General features: G+C 38.6%; 1 protein-coding gene across 7 annotated transcripts in view; it reads right to left on the bottom strand.

The window, feature by feature from the left end:
• CUNH8orf34 (chromosome unknown C8orf34 homolog) overlaps positions 1–20168 on the bottom strand; it is a 161726-nt gene that overhangs the window by 133873 nt on the left and 7685 nt on the right. The window lies entirely within an intron of this gene.

Raw genomic sequence — 20168 nt, forward strand, 5'->3', positions numbered from 1 at the left:
TCCTTGGAAATTGGTGTAACAGGAAGGTTCATGTATTTTTCATTTCACACAGACATGAAACAATTATCTGGTTAGAATATGGATTCATATCTGGGAACCCCAAGGTCTGATCAAATAGGCAAATATTTTTTAAAGCAAGTCCTCAAAAATACAATTGTATAGACACGAGGGAATATTTTATTTCACTGTTGCAGACATAGATACAAAACCACTGTCAATGGGAAAGCATTTTCTATGCCATGCATTGATACCATCCAACTGCTGTTTTACACCTTGGCCTTGCAGGGCTGCAGAAAGAGAAGCACTCTCCATACTGCTGCTGGGGTTCTTCCTGGCTTCCTATACATAAAACACATTAGGAGTCCAGAAAGAAGCTGTGGCTCTGTCCTGCACATATGCTCTGAGAAGAAATGAGTTATTCATGTAGCAGGTGAGGTGACCCCAAAACTCACACAGTTCTACAGGAAATTTGTGACTGTCACTGAAAAACAAAAAAGCTGCACAGAAGTAAAAAATTACAGGAATGTACCACAAAATCAGAAAGAAAACAAAACCAAACAAACCCACAAACCACCACCACCACCAACAAAAAAACCTAGCTAAGTTATTCAGAGCATTTATTCTCTTCACCTACCCCCAAGCATAAATCTTAGCCTAACTATACACACTTAAGTCTATCCTAACTTCATCTTTTCCACACACTTTCATTTAATAAATAATTTTTCAAATACCAGCAGTTACTTAGTATTACCATCAGTTAAGTGTGTTGGGAAAAGATACTTTAAAAGAAGTATTCCAAATAGCAGTAAACATAAATAACAGCAGGCAGGATTACTAAGGCACAGCAAGTTATCTTTGTCCACTCTAAGACTTCCAATTCTTTTTATACAAGTAGTGGCATAAACAATTATGTATAAGTGAAAACAAAGCAGAAAATAGCTTTCAATTTCAGAAAGAGAAATTTAATTTCAGAAAACAAAAAGGAGAAAATATGCCCAATCTCATGTCTTGTGAAGATGTGATCTTCTGTGATGTGATTTTTGATATCTATCTACAGGGAACAAAAACCCCCCAGGTGTCTTTGGTTTTGAAATGGAATTCCACAAGGGGAAATTAAGCTACTTACTAATCTTAGAATTTTTAAAACTATGGAGAGTAACTTCATCCAGACTGTCTCTCACCAAGATAGGAGAAACCCTCTCATACACATCATACAAGAAAAATCCAGAAATCAGAGTAATTCATATTTTGGTTACTTGGCAACACTAACAGTAAACCTTTCTTTCCTTCCCTGCCAAACAGAACTAGTGACTATGGAAAGAACTAGTGACAATTGAAAGATGTAATCTAGTCCTTGTAATGGAGCACCACAGATGCAGGAATTCCACTGAGGATCCTATTACCAATGGAAAAGTGCCAATCTGTAATAGCTGACTTGTAATTTAAATAATTTCTCAGAATCATGGTTTGAAAATTATTTTTCTATCTTAAATTAATAAAAACAAGATTATGAGAACTGAGATACATGCACTGATTCTATTAAATTTTTAAAGACATGCATAGGTGACAACTTACTAATAATACATTACAAAACTAATGTAGCACTAAAAAAGTTAGGACACAAAAATAAAAATTTTAGAATGCCTACGTGTCAACGTAAGACAAAGGCTACCTGGTTGTTGTCTTTGTAACTGACTTGGTTGTAACAGGAAGGAATGGTCCTCAATTAACAGAAAGAGATCTAATAAATTAAAACTGCTTACAGGATTCTTTACCTCATTCTGAGACCTAGCAATAAAAATAAAGAACATAATCGTACAAAGTAGCAAAAAAAAAAGTTCTATTTGAGGTGATGTGAAAATTGGATCCTATACAAAAGGACCACTTTTTTTGTCTACTGTAAACATATTGATAAGACCTGAGTGATATAACGATCTGCACTGTCCGAGAGAATAAACAGTCCTTTTCTGTGATAGCAGTTAGAAAAGTTTAAAGAACTGTAGATATAGGCTACTTTTACCTATCTGGAGTAACAAATGTGTTGTACCAATCCTTTACATCTAAAGTAAAAAAAAAAAAAAAAAAAAAAAGGAAGTAACACTGCTGGAATCCTCATAAACTGAGAAGAGTATGCAGTTCAAAGAAATACTACTTCTTCTGTGTAATAAGCCTCAAACTGATTTGCCTCAAGCACTTTTACAGCTGTCATTAAAAGTAAATGCAACTTAAAATGAACCCAAATGTGACTCAGATTACAAAGCCTGCCATTAAAGAAAGACAAAGCTCTTTACTGCAAGTATTCCATTGCAAAAGGGGAGAAAAGAAGCTCTTAGGGATCTGCTTCTCAAGATGCTCCAAGCAAGGTTTGAAAGTGGTCTCCAACTTACCACTTTCCATGGAGTTCCTGAACTCTGGAGAATGTGCAAAGAACAAATAACAAAAGCAGTGAGGGTAGCGTCAGAATAGCTGTGTAAATCCACATTCGCATACAGGAGGTGTCATCTCTCTTCCATATCCTTCTCCCACACACACAGTGAGAGATCCCAGAAGTAGGATCATAACTCCATGACCCTCACTACTTTGCCCTTCTACCAATTTCTGCCACCCAGTTCACCAAGGGACCTAACTCCACCTGCACAGTCCCCAACATGTGCTCTTCAAGTTCATGCTTCCTTTGAGACTTTTGTAATCCCCATTAAATTGGCAATTACATGGAAATATGTTATCTGACTGTTGCTTGGCTATGCCATGAGGAGGAGGGGTGGGAGGGCCAAGAGAAACAAAAATAAAACCAAAACACACACAACCAAAAAAAAAAAAAAAGCTTCAGAGAGGCAGTAACTGTACTTAGTGAGCACTCAGCTCATTTTCAAGTAAAAATATATACTTCACTGAAGGTGAAAAGACATTACAGATTATAAACGTCTATTAAGGGGTATTCTCATTTTATCACCACTCACTAGTAAAACTAATTTAAACTTCTGATTAAATTACCCAAAGTTTATTTGATGATCTCATCTGTTGCTTGGATGACATCTTAATAGACAGCAGGAATAACATACTACATGGTACTCTAAATATACTCTTACACATTTGAAATGTTTCAAAAAAAGATGACAAAAGTGAATGTATTAAATAAGAAAAACTAAAGTATACAAGGTACAAAAATAAAATTCCTTTTTGGTTAGCAGCAGTCTGATCTGACTCACAATGTGCTAAGTAGGCAAGGTTTCACAAGAAAAAGAAAAGGGAAAAGACCAACTATTCTCAGTGAAGACGCCTCTGCATTAAGAGCAGAATGAAAACGGCACAAGATCATTGAAACTGAAATTCATTTCTTGATGAAAAAATCATCAGATAAGTTTCAATTATGCATGAAAACAGAAATGCAAGAGACGCTTATATATCTCTTAGAAACATTAATTATACTTTTTGCATTTCTGGCTGAAATGTCTGCATTTTCTACAATTCAAATAAGAAAACTATGTTCTTCTGTGCACAGTGTGCCTTATAACAATAAATAAAAAGCCGGGGCAGATTGGGTGCCCATGCTGCCAAATGAACTGTTCACTACCCATAATCTCTCTCCTCCTATCTTCTTTCCACTGCTATGTCTTCCTTTCACTCCATGTCCTTTTGTCTTTTCTATCAATAGGACTCCTCTCAGCCTCTTCCTTCCAACTGTTAACAAGTGAAGAAGCCTGTTCAGATGTCAGTAATTATGAAATCCCTGTGCACCCACGAGACACACTGGAGCACAGAAAAGGAGTGAAAGGGAACTTCCATGGTTACTACAGACTAGGGTGAATACATTAGTTTCTGCTGCTTCCCCATCATATTGCTCCAAATTTGGTTCTGCCTTGAATGAGGGCAGAATGAGAAAGAATGGCAAGATGATGTAAGCTCTGTCAGTTAACTCCTTCAAGAATTTAACCTTGCATTGTGCAAATCATTTCTACTTTCTTCTGTAATGGTAACTTCATATGTTCTTACATTTAGTTTTACTAAACTATGTTACATAGACTGTATTAAAAAAACCCAAAACAAAAACTTGTACAAGTCAATTTGTGGATGTTTCCAAGAAATTCATGCACACACATTGATGAGGCTGCAAAGGATCTTGGAAAAAAAAACAAAACAGGTCTAAAGTAGCAGCTTAATATATTAATTCTTTATAAAGAGAATAATCTTTTGTTATTGCGCTGTCTTGAGGTCCTCTATTAGTTATTCAATGAAGGCTCAAATTTTAATTTCCTTGTGACTGTCCATGCATTTAATACAAATAAAACAGTCTTCACAGTCTATTAATCATGGGCCCAATTACAAAGAAGTCCTAATTAGCTATGTCTAAACGTACCTATCAGGTTATTAAGTTAATTAAGAGACATTCTATCTTGCCCTGTAATTGGTAACAGTAACTACACAACAATCATGCGTTTTAACTGCAGAGACTTCTACAGACTATGGCACAGCATGCACAGATTTTGGCTCTATTATGCTCTTTTGTCATGCTTTAAATTAGACGTTTAAAGTAGGTAGAGTGAATTGCCCTCAGAAGATGTCTGTCTCTCTCTCCTGACCTAACAGACTAGGTGGCTGAGGTTTAGATGGTATGCATTTCCAAATTAAGTCAATTAAATGCAGCAAGTCTTCACAGTGATGTCAATGGTGATCTTGCTAATAAAGAAGTCAAGAGAGACTAGAGGGCTCCCAGTCGACTAGTCAATACGTTATGTCCACTTAGGATAAGGATAAGGAGAATTGCTCTCCTGGCTCCACTGACTGCATATATATATATACACACACACACTACAGTGGAGAGCTTGGACACTTCGAAGACAGACAGATATCTACATTTAGGCTTCCTAATCATTTCCTACAGGCTGTAAATAAACAAAGAAGATATAAAATTGAGAGAAAACTTGTGGAAGGAAAGTAGGTTTAATAAATTTTTTTTGATTGACACTTTTTCCTTCAAAATTCCTTTCTGATTTCTGCAGTAACACAGCAAGGAAATAAAAGGTTTTAGAAGTATATTTCAACATTATTCTTACTGCTTAAATTAAGTCTGAAATTCTCAAATGAGTGCAGGAAGGTAAATACTACTTCTGCCAGAAAAGATTATTTTCTATGGAAATAAATGAAAAAATACCACCATCCTTTTTTCTGAAAATAGCTAGGCTTCAAATCTTCTCAAGCAATTTAGAACTAAAAGTAGTAAAATCACATTATAGATTATAAACAAAATGGACTTCAACATATATCAAGTGTTCATAAAATGATCACCACATCTCCCTATAAAATACTCAACCCTAAGCAAATTTCCTCGTAAACACAATTCACATGCCTATACCATAATAGTTATTTCAAACTAACCATGGTAGAATAACAGTTGAGAGCAAACTTCTATAGGATTAGTCGTCCTATTCAGCTTTCTCATGAAAATATTCACACTTTTACCCAGAATTGACTGAAAAATTTTCAACCAATTCTTTATTTTTTTTCAAACCCTCAACACTACTCACTGCTGCCATTTCAGACAGCTGTGCAGCTAATTTAATATCACAAAACTGCACTACACAACATGGAACACAACCCACAGAGAAAATACTTTGGACATAGAAGAAAAGAGAAAGTACAAAGCTGATACAAGTACAAAAAAACCGATGAAAGTACAAAGCCCTAATACTAAGGTGCAAACAAAATTCACCTAAGGGTGGCACTGATAGGGAAATCTACGGTAGGGACTAGTAGACTACTACCATTTGAAGTCGCAAACTGCTTTTTTAATGTCTCAAATCAGAGTAATAACTGATATACAAACTTTTGTATGTTACTGATATGTAAACTTTTGGTTTATATAATGACATTAATAGGAGGAAGTCTAAAAACAAACAATGAATAGCTAACAGTCTTTCTTAAATGTTCATTTACTAAATAACTGTACCAATTCAATAACAGAAGACCAATTTTTGGGGCTATATTAGTAACCAATTTTCAGGGAGATCCCAGAGAGCAGAATGGAAATAGCATACTCATTACACTACAAACCCTTTGCAAGTTAGTTCCCTGACTTGGATGAACTAGCCCTATTTGATATAATTCCGACTCATGTATGTGATAGTTTATAAAATATGCATCATTGATCTTAATTAGCAACCTAATTAGAAACCTTTTGCATGGATGAGGTCTGGTGGACAATTCCAAAGTTTCACTGAGTAAGCTCATGACAGTTTATTCAACTCCTCCACACACATTACAGCATGTAATACCTACCTGAACCTCTTGCTATATCTTTTCACTTACTTATCCTTTGAGGACTTTTTTCTTCTTATCTTATTCTTAATATTTCAAATATATTTGTCCCAAATATATTACACCGCTCCTGAGTTCACAAAATAGCTTCAAACACTTTTGGTCTTTGGCTTTATTATTGAAATATATCCTTTCTCCCATTCAAGCATCCCAGACAAGAATGCTGTCAAAAGGGAAGTCACTGCTACTAGGTTACTCTAAAACATTAACTAATTCTCAGTAAAATAAGAAAAGGTTAAAGACATGCTCTCAGATATGCCAAGCATGGCAACTGTTATCACATTTTCTTCCGTCGTTTTCAAATCATGAAGATTTTCTATGATAGCTTACACTTCTTTCTGTAGGCTTGTATCTCTGCATAACAATCTCATGCTTGTGAAATTATGCCTACCACACCATTATCTGAACTCAGCACGGATTTATCAAATGAAGGTAGTTCAGGTTATTGCAGAAACACTGTAAGGTTTCCCAGAAGCGTAATTCAGAAATCTTCCTCAGTTTTAATCCACTCTATCAACCACTGGAAATCTACCCTGAAGGCTATGCACTTCACAGTTCAGCCAAAAGAAAATGAAAACTGCTGGTCTGTAGGATTTACATCAAAAGGAATACTTACAGATAAAGGCTAGGAAAGACTATTACAACCTGGACTAAAATTACAGCCATAAAACAACGCTGACTGCACATCACTGCCTTACCTAAAAGCTAACTCAACAGGCTAGAGCTGATCTTTCTCTGATCAGCTGAAGTAATCTTATTCCAATTTCAAGGTCTAAGGTGAAGTCACTTGTTCCACCATGTTCACTGATTCATTACTGCAACTGTTAAAAAAAAAAATAAAATCTCATCATATTTCCAGTTTAAACTTCACTTACTTAGCTTCAACCTTCTGACACAATTTTTTTTTTTTTCTGAGGGAAGGTAATGCTAAAAACTAAAGCAGCAGGTATTTTTGTGGCTACCCCTGGTTGGTTGACCCCAGCCAGCAGCTAAGCACCCACCAGCCGCTTATTCATTCCCACCCACCACAGCGGGATGGGGCACAATACCAGAAGTATGACATTGATAAATTTGGTCTAGGAATTAAAAGTCTCACTCTTATTACTTAAAACCTCAGATTTCAATTGTTAATATTTCCAGCAGAAGGCAGAGGACCTAAATCTGGAGTTACGCAGCAAGCGATTATTTAGTGCAATGCTAGTGGAAGTCCTAGTCCTATCTAAAGTCATAAGCAAGGTGGACACTTGCCTCAGCCATTGCCTGAAACACCCCCTAATCCCCCTGCTTGCTTCACTGCACTGGTAACTACAAGGTGTGCACCGGGGCTCATTCCACCAACGGTGGCATGGCCTCAAAGAAAGCCCTGTCAAATTAAGTTTTACAGCAAACTTTAGACCCACAAGTTTGATAGCCTGGTGCTGTGCTTTTCTCTCTGTTTTACATGCTCACTACTACTCTTCCACCTATTGTACACATAAAGCACATACAAGTGACTAAAAAGACTACATTTTTGTAGAGAACCACAAAGTGCTTTGAGGCAGCGCGAATCCACTATACTTGCACTAGAGAGTAACTGCCTTCCATGCTTCCCATGAACTCCTAGGTCATGGCAGCTGTCAAAGCCCTGCTAAGAGCACAAGCAACTGGAAATAAAAAAGCCAACTTCAAAAAAGCTTAGGACCAAGCCATACTCCAAATAAATTCACAATGCAAGTAAAGATTATTTTATAATTGCTAAGATTACCTCTGAAAAACTGCACAATAACACCTGCTTTTAACTCTAGCTTGACACTTGAGACCTAGCTAATATTTCAGACATTGCTCTGTACTTTGGCATTCAGTACCATGGATAAGTTCATACCATGTGGGGTTTCTAGATAGATACATAGTACTACCCATGCAGTGTTCAGACCTAACAATGTGACTAACAAATCCCAGACTCCACGGAAATTTCAGTAATTTGGCTTGTAACTAAATGCACACAATGGCTTGGATCATATCCTCAATGAGAAAAGGAGACAAATAGCTTTGCATTCCTACAGGATTACATTTACTCAACAGCTGCCTGATGCTCTGATCAGGCAGTTTTATTCCTCATATTGCCGACAGACACAAGAGACCTTGCGTTGCCCTGCTGTAGGCCTGTGTGTGGACCACCCAGGAGCTTCTCATAAATAAAGCTCATGGGGACGGGGTTTAATTACTGCTGGTAAATGACCCTTGTCGCCCATGCCAGACAGGTCAAAACCATAGGACCAGATACACTACATTCTTGGGCTGGATGAGCTCGTTAGCCTTCTGGCAGTCATTCTAGGAGAAGGACAACTCTAATCCCAAACCCAGGCAGATGGAGCTCGCTTAGCCCCATAAGGCCATCCATCTAAGAGAAGGTCACTCTAATCAAACCTACGTCCTGAGGACCTCGCTGCCACCGTCCAAGCTCGCTCGGCCCTGGCAGATGAACCTCAGGATTAAAGGGTGGGTTCAGTTCTGCGCATACTGCATCTCACCTAAAAATCCATTGCGCAGGCTTGAAGGCTTTACCCACATGCAAAAAGTCCTGTAGCGACGGGCGAGGGTCAAAATGGCAAGTGAAAGGTGCACTGGGAGCGGCAGACCCAACCCTGCATGCAGGCGGTTCAGGATATTGGTCATTTGAGACTGATCGGAGATGACAGTCTCTTGGGGCAGCACCCTGAACGACTAAGCAGCCTTTCCAAGGACAGCACTGCTTGCTCCACTTGGAGAGGGGCCTAGAAAAGGTGACCTAAACAAAGCTCATCTCCACCTTCACCCGGTTGGTTAACCGCAGACCAACGGGCATCTTCTTCCAATGCGGTCACACAAAGATCAAAAGACAAAGGCATACACCTGCCTCCAAAGGTGTACCTAAATTAACTCTAGCATGTTGGAACATCAGAACCATGCTCGATTCTGTGGATAGCGGATGTCCTGAGTGACGTTCTGCCCTAATTGCCCATGAACTGGCTCGTCTCAACATCGACATTGCTGCTCTCAGTGAAGTTCGCCTTCACGAGGAAGGAAGCCTCAGAGAACATGGTGCCGGTGACACACTCTTTTGGTCAGGTAAGCCCAGAACCGAAAAACATCTCTCAGGTGTCGGCTTCATGATCAAAAACTCTATTCTTCCCAAACTCAAAAATCTGCCGACAGGTCACTCTGACCACATTATCTCCCTACGCCTTCCACTAAACAACAAGCAACACGTTGTCATCTTTAGTATATATGCCCCAACTCTCCAAGCTGACCCTGCCGAAAAAGATAAATTTTACGCTGACCTGCGCCGCCTTACCCAAAAGGTGCCTGCAGATGATAAGATCATTATCCTTGGTGATTTCAATGCCAGAGTAGGTAAGAATTTTGAAGCATGGAAAGGAATATTAGGCAAGCATGGTGTTGGAAACTGCAACGATAATGGTCGACTTCTGCTAGAATTCTGTGCGGAGCAACAGCTCACCATCACTAATACTATCTTTCAGCAGAAAAATAGTCTGAAGACAACTTGGATGCACCCCAGACCTAAGCATTGGCACCTCATCGATTACGTCTTGATGTGACGGAGAGATGTCCGCGATGTCCTCCATACCCGCGTGATGCCCAGCGCAGAATGCCAAACAGACCATCGGCTTGTGCGCTGTAAACTCAACTTCAATCTCACATTCAAACCTAAAAGGGGCAGTATCCCAAGGAGAAGACTCCAAGTTAACAATCTCCAATCAGCCACAGTAAGAGAGAAATTCCAGGCTAACCTTCAAACTAGGCTCGAAAACCATTCCACAGATTCTGCAGATTCCTCCCCTGAATCAATTTGGCACCATATTAAAAGCTGCATCCTGCAATCCTCTGAAGAATCCTTAGGGTTCTCCCTCAAGAAGAACAAGGACTGGTTTGATGAAAACAATCAAGAAATCCAGGACTTGTTGAGGAAGAAGAGAACCGCCCACCAAGCACACCTTGCACTGCCATCCTGTCACGCAAGAAAAATAGCCTTTTGTCTTGCATGCAGCAAGCTCCAACAGAAACTCCGTGACATCCAGAACAAGTGGTGGATCAATCTAGCTGCAAAAACTCAACTATGCGCAGATACAGGTGATTACGAAGGATTCTATGAGGCCCTGAAAACAGCACACAGGCCTACATACCAGGTACAAAGCCCTCTACTCAGCGCTGATGGTAAAACGCTTCTAACAGATAAAACCTCCATTCTGAATCGATGGTCTGAACACTTTCAGACTCTTTTCAGTGCCAACCGTGTAGTACAAGACTCAGCAATTCAGTCCATCACACAACAACCGGTAAAGTATGAATTGGATACTGCCCCCACTTTAGGAGAAACCCTCAAGGTCATACAGCAGGTGAAAATTGGCAAGGCAGCTGGGGTTGATGGAATTCCATCTGAAGTCTGAAAACATGGGGGCCTTGCACTCCATACCAAATTTCACGAGTTTGTGGTGCGCCGTTGGCAACTAGGCGAACTACCATCAGACCTTCGTGATGCAGTCATCATCACTTTGTATAAGAAGAAATGAATTAAATCAGATTGCTCAAATTACCATGGTATTACTCTGCTCTCCATTGCTGGCAAAATCCTGGCAAGAATACTCTTGAACAGACTAATACCCGCTATAGCAGAAGGAATTCTACCTGAAAGTCAGCGTGGTTTCAGAGCCAACAGGAGTACCACAGACATGGTGTTTGTTCTCAGACAACTGCAAGAAAAGTGTAGGAAACAGAACAAAGGTCTCTATGTAACCTTTGTCGACCTCACCAAGGCTTTCAATACTGTGAGCAGAAAAGGTCTCTGGCAGATTTTGGAACATTTAGGTTGTCCCCCCAAGTTCCTCAAAATGATCATCTCACTCCACGAGGATCAGCATGGCCAAGTCAGATATGGCAACACACTTTCTGAGCCCTTTCTGATAAAGAATGGTGTGAAACAAGGTTGCGTTCTCGCTCCTACCCTTTTCACAGTCTTTTTCAGCATGATGCTCCAAAGGGCCACGGCAGACCTCGATGATCAGGACGGTATCTACATTCGATATTGTACTGATGGAAGCCTACTCAACCTAAGGCGACTGAAGGCCCACACCAAGACCTTAAACCATCTTGTCCGGGAGCTGCTTTATGCTGATGACGCTGCCCTTGTTGCCCACACAGAAGCAGCCCTGCAGCGTTTAACATCCTGCTTTGCAGACGCTGCTGAGCTCTTTGGGCTGGAAGTCAGCTTAAAGAAGACAGAAGTTCTCTATCAGCCTGCACCTCAGGAAGTCCCCCATCATCCCCACATCATCATTGGCCAATCAGAACTCAAATCAGTTCAGCAGTTTAATTACCTAGGCAGCCTCATCTCCTCAGATGGTAAGATTGACAGGGAGATAGACAACAGATTAGCAAAGGCATAGAGTGCTTTTGGAAAGCTTCATAAAAGAGTTTGGCGAAATAAACACTTGAAGAAAAGTACCAAGATCAGTGTTTACAGAGCCATAGTGCTGTCTACTCTCCTATACGGATCTGAATCATGGGTCATTTACCGCCACCACCTGCGGCTCCTAGAACGCTTCCATCAACGCTGCCTCCGTACAATCCTAAACATCCACTGGTCAGATTACGTGACCAATACATCTGTTCTTGAACAAGCAGCAGTCACAAGTATTGAGGCCATGTTACTGAGAACACAGCTGCGTTGGGCAGGGCACGTCTCCAGGATGAAGGACCACCGCCTCCCTAAGATCCTACTTTATGGTAAACTTGCTACCAGCTGCCTCAAGAGAGGAGCCCCAAAGAAAAGATACAAGGACTCCCTGAAACAACAACTCAGCCTTGGCCACATTGACCACCATAACTGGTCTACTCTGGCCTCCAATCGGGAGGCCTGGAGATACACCATCTATAACGCTGCTGATGCTTTTGAGAAAGCACACAGGATCACCCTTGAGGAGAAAAGACAACGCAGAAAGAATCGTGCCTTGCATAATATACCATCTAAGGAGTTTTTCTGCTGTGCCTTTTGCAACCCGACATGCCTTTCTCGTATTGGCCTTTTTAGCCACCAATGCGCTTGCAACAAACGTGGGTAGAGCCCTTCCCAAATCTTCGTTCGTGAAGCCTAGCCATGAATAACATTTACTCAAGTTATACAGGAAAACAAATATGAACAAATAGGAGATGATGTTTTAAAAATTTCTACTACCCAATGTGTGTTAACATATATTCTGTGTAAGTTCTATGCATTAAATTTATTATACAAATTGTTTTCATACTTTTTAAATCTTGACCAAGAATTTTTAAACTATTCACATGGAACTTCAATAATAACCAGCAACTACAGTGACACAAAATGGAGAATGTGAGTTACCAGAGTCCAAGACAGGGAAGTTCTAACACAGATTTAATTATCTTGACTTAAGCTGCTACCCTAAGTTTGCTCAGGTAATGATCACTAAACAAATGCCAAAGAAATTAACAGATGTGCCCTGATTGTTAGAATTTACTTAAATCATGTCATTTGGAGATGTTCCTTTAGTACAGCAACTAAACAACAGTTGGTAGTATGCAGTCTAATTACAAGTTCTATTCATACACTTTGAATAGATTAATATCTATTCAGATATGCATCTTAATTTCCTTTTATTTACCTGTGAGAGATTGACTTGGTCTCTTAAGACTTCATATCAATGTTGTAATCAGCTTTTTAAACAGATCTAAATATTTAAAATGCACCAATACAACAGAGGCTCTTGAACTAGAAAGGTCAAAATTTGTTGCCATAGAAAAATCTGGAAATTAATTTTCACCACAGCAAAATACAAAGAGTTATTTTATATCTGCAGAATTTATATTCTGCAATTGTAGCTGAAACTCCTTAAACAAGACTAAGGAGTGGTTTTTATATAGCATTTTAAGAAGACAAAGAAGTTATTTCACAAATAAGCAGTTGCTTGATTGACCTAAAGCTACTTGCATTCTCTTTTCCCCCCACAGGAAATGTCACACTGATTTGCTTGTCACAGGTAAAAAACCATGCACAGTATCTTGTCAGAACAATCACCACTGCAGACTATCTGCAAGCTCTCAAACACCTTTGAGAACACTCAGTCTTGTTCAGTTTGGTTCAACACTGCTCATACTCTGCTTTTCTAACTGCAAGTGGAAACTATAAAAATCTTTTAACTATTACAAGTAACACTTTTATATTAGCAGTCATTTTAAACTGTGTTCATTTAAATGTAGATGAAGCTTTTTCCTAATTACACATACATTTGACCTTTGCCATTTGGAAAAAAAAGCAAAACCCACAATGAAATTGAAATGAAAAGAATTGGTCTCTTTAAAATGCAAGAATACAGGAATCTTTTGCTATCAGTCCACAGATATAAAAAAATTTGATTATAAGTGCATGAATTAATAATATTCTAATAGATATCTAAATAAATAGGTTAACTAATAAAAAAGAAATATTGACCAATTTGTTTCTATAATATAGATCTTCCTGCATTTTGTGTACTACCATCTATTAAATTCTACCACATGATACTGGCAACTATTTTATTTCTAATAATGGATATCAGCATACCTGAATCTATCTTCAGCCCCAACTGGGAAGACACCTTAATAATTCCAGTTCAATTGGAAACACCTCTGATTGGTTCCATATGGACTTTTTATCATCAATCAGTTAAGCCAAAATCACTTGTATGATTTTCCTCATCAGCCAGCAAGATGACAGAGAAACTTTAATGATACTTTTTCCAAAGTTCTGAAAGATTTCTAACATTCTTTGCCTTCATGGATAATCTCATTATTTCAAGTCAAATTAAAACAGATACTTCTGCTGCTCAAGGTAAAGAAATTTCGGAGAAGGATGACCCCATCATAGTCAGACTAAAAGAAGAAAATTGAAGATTAGGTACACGTAGGGAAAAAGACATGCAGGTGTCCATTTTGATCTAACAGCGCAGGCTTGAAGTATTCAAGTTTACAATGCAGCATGAACAATGAAGGATCAGGTATGAGAGACACAGTAGCAAAATTGCTAGGGGAAGGAAATGTTAACACTGAGTGCAGAGGTACCCATGTTCTACATGTCTGAAGTCACTTTTTGGGGTTCCCAAACTGCTTCCCAGTGGCACTACCAGGTTCATTGCTCTGCCAGAGCCCTGAGAAGTTATAATTACTGTCTCTGTCTAAAAGTGGCTCAGACTTGCAGAACAACTCCCAGGTTGCCATCTGGGATTCTCCTGAGAAGCAGGCCCTTCACGTGCCAAGGTTTCAACACACAGTGATCTGGCAGGACTGAGGTCTGAGCCCAGGAGACAACATAGCCTACTGAAGGTGAACAACATGCGGCCCAGCTGACTGCTCCTACAAAGCAAAACCTACTCTTGCAAAGGAGGCACCAAGGTTACCTGCTGAAAATGCACACTCTAAGATCCCCTCCACAGATTTACTTGCTTACCTCATTTACTGTTTTTGTGCTGCCTTGAAATAAGATTCAAAACTCTTCAGGCAGAAGTTCTTGTTTGCAGTATGTCTACAATTTCTACCAGTAGGGTACCTTTTTCTTGTTGCAGTTAGCAGGTGAAAATGCAATATAAAGATGGCAGAGGTTTTTAGAAGATAATTGATCTAACTACATATAGGAAGGATAACCTATTATATTCCTTTTGCACATCTTGAAATGTGAAAAAGACATAACCATATTCCCTAGAAGGCATGGAAAGAGATAAAAATGACAGACATAATTCAGTAGTTATATGAAGAATAGCATGGATATCTAAATAATATTTAGCTTTGTTCATATAAGAAATACTGTATTTTAATCCTGCAGTATGTAACACCAAAAATTCAATCTAAACACTTGTATCAGGACAGTCCTGCATTAAGTTATTTCCACATCTAAACATCAATTCCCTATGCTGGAAACACAACTACAACATACTGTATAGAACTGTAACTTGAATGCTCTTTTTTTCAGCCAGGTTTGGCTACTAGAATCACAGAGCCAAAAAATACCTTTAACCAGTGTACAGTTGCAATTAAACAAGTGATGTTACAAACCACAGAGAAAGATTAGATCACTATCAGAAAAGATAAAAGCCTCTCACTCTACTGCCATACTTCCAGAACCGGTGTATTGCAAAGCATGTCCATTCCTCTGGAGAACTATGAGGAAGAACAAATTCCCATACAACTTCTTCACAGAAAGAGTCACTGGAAGACTTGCTTCAGACAAGACACTTCCTTCTCAGAGGCTGGATGTCCTATAATCACGCCCAAAAAAGATAACTTCAGCAAAAGACAACTGATGAGCAGAAGTAAAAAAACAGTGAGCCTATTGAACTCTATGAGGAAAAACACCAAACTTTCTTGAGAACATATGATAGATATTAGAGTACACGCAGGCACATGTTTAACAGAAGAGATGGTCTAATGCCAAATGCATAGTTCTACACACTCAGCACTACACAGCTGTACCAACACTGCAGACAGTTTCAGGCTGGGGCTGTAACTGTCCCTGGACTAAAACAACACATAACTGGGTTTTGTCCTCTGCATTTTTAATTTGAATAAATTTCATGTTTGTTTTTCACATCTCATTTCCTATGTTAATAAAAAAGTAGGCTTTAAAGCAAAAATAACCCAGACTACATAATTGCTCATACAAACTTACTGTGGTTCATTTTTATACATATTACAGTAATCACACAGACCTTTAAAAACACATTCTGTAGCACTTGTTCAGCCTGACTTTAAACTTGAATGTCATTATTTGAACAGTTTTTGTATAAAATATGAAAATAATGCTTAAGTAATGGATCAAACACAAAAATCATCTAGCTGGTGGGAGGCATAGAAAGCGTTATCCTTTTCCACCAATATTTATACATATATATTATATTATTAACATATATCAGGCTCATGGAGTCTTTTGATATCATAGAAATCTAGAAGAAATACACCCAATGTTCCACTGAAAGCAGGACAAAGAGATGCTCTGAGAAAGGCTTCTTGATTATTGTGGTACCTATTAATAGAATGGCGAGATCCCATTTTGTGTAATACTATAGTAAATTTTCAAATGCTCAAATATTAGACAAAACCACTGTATAACTAGTCATGGAAAATACCATTCAAGCATTTTTGTAGTAAAACCGAGAGAGCCTGTAGGAGCTTAACAGACATCCAAACTATAATTTCCATCAAGCAATTCAGCCAAATGAGCAAGTTCAGTTAATCAACTCATCACAAAAATCTTACTGGTGCTTTAACAAAATATGTCAAATTATCAGACCTAAAGGTTTAAAGGAGCTGTGTTTTTCAACAAGAATTAAAAAAAAAAAAAAATTTCCACCCAGCCCTGAGTCGTACATTGCTGACAATCCCTATCTAAAAATGATGGCTATAAATTTTGCATTCTCAGACCTACTCATATCTGCTCATCAATGTGTCATTATGAAGAAATTTATGGCAGCATTCATTCTGAGGACAAGCACAAAATATGATATATGAACACCTAAGCTGACGTATAAGTGACCCACCTGCTGTTAATCCTATTTTTGAATTTTTTCTTTTCTACCTTTCCGTATGATAACAGAACTTATGGCTGAAAATCATATTCGTTCAAATGCAGATTCATATGTAAAGCTACTGAAAAAAAGATGAACAACATATATAGTTTACCTTCATGATTTGTCACATAGATTACTGCTTATTTGTTTCATTAAAAACTTACTTGCATGCCCAAGTCCTTAAAAAATCCTCACCTAAGTAAGTAATGTGAAAAACCTCTCTCATGCTAGCTTTAAATTGCACTTGAAAATGTCAATACTAAGCTGCAAAAAAAGCCTCTGAAATGAGAGGATGCTGGACACTAGTATTTGATCTCTGAGAGGCCAAGTGCATTGGTTGCATCAAAATGGACATTTATCATATCATGCCCACAACTAAAGTAGGTCTGAGATAATGGGGACAGGTAAATAAATACTAGCTTTCATAAGCAGGATACACTTTCCACTCTGTAAATTAAAGATTAGCTAAATTACATATATGACGGCAATATTAATGCCATTTTTACATAATGCAAAGCATAAGTATGACATTACAAAAATATTATTGGTCTCTCTGTACCAAAAATATAAGCTAACGAATATATTTTTCCCAAAAGAAAAAATAGCAGGAAAAAAGAATTCATAAAAAAATATGAGTTCTAATAATTACATCCTATGAATTAACTTAGTAATATCACTTCCTAGGCCAAACAAAGTAATTTCAACACATATGTAAAACTGCTATATTTCTAAAAACTGTCATTTGCACTTTGATTATCTTCTTCATGTAAATTGTCACTGTAGATTTAGTCATCATGCTCTGAACCACCACACTAAGCAGGGAAGAAATCAATTTTTTTTTTATTGTGTGGCACCAATTAAAGGGATTAAAAGCACACAGACACTGAGGTAGCACAAAGAAAGAAGAGGAAGCAGAAGGACCATAATGAGCTAAGGGCCTTGCTGTGAAAACTCCTAAACCATGTGAAGACTGTAGGACCCAGAGTGGTTTGCAGGCTCTGCGCAGAAAAACAAGACAAAGAAAGGGGAAACACAAGCACAGAATAATACATGATAATGCAGCAGAACAGCAGCAGCAGAAGTAGGAGCAGCAGCCAGATAACTGACTACCATTTCAGTATCCCAACTACTGTATATTTCCTCTCCTGAACTCTTATCTTTTTCTTCAGTGTTTAAGTAAATATTAACTGGATCTCCATTCTGGCTAACTTCATTCTTCTAATCTTTTTTTTCTATTATTATAGGGAAACATAGAACAAAATAAATTCTCTTGAGTTTCTTATTTACCTTTGCTCCTTTTTCTTCCCTGCTTTTTCTTTCAGGTATTCTTCCTTCACAGAGTAAGAAATCAAGATTAAATCCGTTACTCCAGTAACTTAGTCTTCTATTTGCGTGTATCTCCTCTTTGTTCCATACTGACAAGTCTCCATCCAGTCTTTGTCTCCAAATAGCTTCACTACCTCACACTTTGTATTAGACCACAGGTATTACTATCTAATGGTATTATTCTGAATCATGGCACACTTAGGAGGAGCTCTGAAACACCTTTTTATTTTTTTCCTGGAGGTTCTACATCATGCAGAAGTATGTGTCTTAAAAAGATACTCAGTGAGTTGCAGCCTGTCATTTTTCTAAGGTTAATTCTGTGAAGAGTTCATCCTCAGCACAATTACGGGTGGTGGTTCATAATGGCACACCCGCTTGCATCTGCAAACCTTGGTTTTCTCCTCAGCCTCTGTTTTCCTGGACATCTCTGCTTTGTCCTCATTAGGTAGGAAGGACAAGATTCTTCAAACTGCTTAGGAAGATGAATTCCCAGGTCACGTTGGGTGTAGTGTATTGAGTGTTTCATACCAAACTGCAGTGGACATGTGCAGTTAATACAATGTGTCTGAACAGGAACACACAACACCTGCTGGATTTATACAGGATCTCTGTCCAACACACATGGAATTATCAGGTGTGTCCCAATGTTTCAGAGTGTCTATGTGGATTACATAGCTCATGCACATGGACATATACACATTTCAGTCTGAGAAATCCCAGTACACCCAGTCAGAAATCCAGGAATCTTATCCCATTTCTCTCTTTTCTTCTCCTTCAAAAGAAACTGTATCCTTATTTACACAAGTGCCCCCCAATTCCACCTCTACAAAACTATCACAGAATCTGTTTCATAAACTTTTTTCTTCCAAAATGCCCTGTGCATAATTGCTTCCACAGGTTCTCTTCAAAGGTCAACTACAGCTGAAACTACCCTTCCTGTTCAGTTCTGTGAACCATCTCCCATGTCTCCAGAAGCGACTGCTTCAAATTATTTATGTTTCTAGGACAAATGCTGTTATCAACAATACAGAACAGCTTTTCTGCACTAGTGCACCAAAACTTATCATTCAGAATTCCTTTTTTTTGAGATAGATACCTGACCAGAGAAATATTTCATAATCATCAGTTTACTTATCCACTCATACAAATGTCAGCAGAGGTTCAATGCCTGTCAAACTGGAGTGTAACTCCTCGATGAAGTTCATGGCACAGCAACCAATGTTAATAGTAGTGATAAGTACTTTAACTCCCCAGCATATGTAGCCCAAGCAGTATAGACAAGAACAAGTACCAGAAGTATGAGTCAGACACTGCAAAACATGCATATTCTTTAGATGACAAGAAGTTATATTTTCTCATATTTGTCCTGTGATTCTCACTCTTCGGTTATATTCTTAGCAACTACAAGCACTTGAATCTTTCCTTAGAAAAAGGAAGTACAGATGCCAGGTAACCATTTGACTGAAGATTATAAGAAGAAAAATAGAAAAGAAGAAGAGCGTGTTGGCAATGTAGCATTAATCTTTGTCATCCCACCCTCTTCCTATTCCTATCCCTTCTCACTTTCAGGCTCCATGTAATTCATATGGTCTGCTTCTTCCTAATTCGTTCAGCCATCCTCCCTAATTATTCAATTCCCTCTTCTGCTCCTTCACAGAATCAACTGGGCTGGGCTCCATGACATTCTCCCAACCTGTGGAGAACTGCACCTTTAAAAGGCAAGATCCATATGAAGCTAACTTCAGCACATAAGCTTTGCAGATCACTTATGCCCATTTAGCAGCTTGCTACTGGAGAAAAACACAGTTGTGCTTCCCTCCTTCCCCTCACTCTCTGGCCACGTACATTTTCTGTCCCAAGTCACTGTCATGCTCCTCATCAGACCACATAGTGATCCACTGAGCTCAACCAACTGAACATTTTTCACTTCTTTGCAGA

Source organism: Neopelma chrysocephalum, unplaced genomic scaffold (assembly GCF_003984885.1).
Source record: "Neopelma chrysocephalum unplaced genomic scaffold, ASM398488v2 Primary Assembly neopelma1_22, whole genome shotgun sequence".
In the NCBI taxonomy this organism is placed as follows: domain Eukaryota; kingdom Metazoa; phylum Chordata; class Aves; order Passeriformes; family Pipridae; genus Neopelma; species Neopelma chrysocephalum.